The sequence below is a fragment of the Orycteropus afer genome, unplaced genomic scaffold (assembly GCF_000298275.1).
Source record: "Orycteropus afer afer isolate SDZICR_OR568_19922 unplaced genomic scaffold, OryAfe1.0 scaffold00318, whole genome shotgun sequence".
NCBI lineage: Eukaryota > Metazoa > Chordata > Mammalia > Tubulidentata > Orycteropodidae > Orycteropus > Orycteropus afer.
In genome coordinates this window covers 475,537-476,487 of record NW_006921905.1, presented here as the reverse complement: position 1 = coordinate 476,487, position 951 = coordinate 475,537, and the positions used below count along the sequence as shown (strand labels likewise).

General features: G+C 43.1%; 1 protein-coding gene across 1 annotated transcript in view; it reads left to right on the top strand.

Annotated features, from left to right (window-relative positions):
• Positions 1–951, top strand: part of LOC103206458 (cytochrome P450 2J2-like) — a 154,341-nt gene that overhangs the window by 29,692 nt on the left and 123,698 nt on the right. The window lies entirely within an intron of this gene.

The window sequence follows — 951 nt, the reverse complement described above, 5'->3', positions numbered from 1 at the left end:
TAGTGGTATGAGACAGAATTCATTGTATTTGCTCCGATGGAGATGTTATAGGTCCAGGCCTTTGAGGAGGACATGGTGAAGTGCAAATGTATGAGGACTGGGGAGGAAGGACATGAGCTAATTGGAGGAATTGAAGCCCTTCTGTTTGATACTGCTACCTGGATCTGGATATATGCAGGCAGATGAGAAGCAGAAGCAATCTTTACTTGGATAGAGTCATCTCTTGCATAGACAGATTTAGAAAGACTTTGATTAATTCTCTGGTGGTATAGTGGATAAGAGACTTGACTGCTAACTGGAACATCAGCAGTTCAAACCCCCAGCTGTGCCATGGAAGGAAGATCTACTTCCGTAAAGATTGATAGCCTCAGAAACTCATTGGTGGTCACTATAAGTCAGAAACAACTTGATAGCAGTGCATTTGGTTTTTCTGGTCTTTTGATTAATGACCATTCACTGCCACCCAACTCACATGTGCACATACCTGCACACTTGTGCACACTTACAAACACACCTAAACACTCTTCCATTCACTCTCATGTCCTCTCTTGTTCTTTCACTCCCTAAACTATAAGGTTCTGGAGTCATCTCAATAGTGCCTGGCTAGTGTCCTGCACCACTCATTAGCTTTGTCACCTTTGCTAAGCTGCTTCCTTATTCTTTTTCTGAAGGATGAGAGAAATCAGTACTACCACAAGGTGGTTATGTGTGACATTAAATGAGACAAAAGGTGACAGGTGCTTTCACATGGCAGGCAGTGATGGACTACCTTTATAGTTGGAGAACTGAGGCTCAAAAAAGTAAAGCAACTTGCCCAACAACCCACAACTGGAGAGCCACAGAGTCCAGAGTCACATATAACTCCCTAGGGTGCTTTTCTCTGTACCTGGCCCCAGCATTTAAGACTCAGTTTTAAGACCACCCTTAACTTTCCATTATGTAGTACATGTC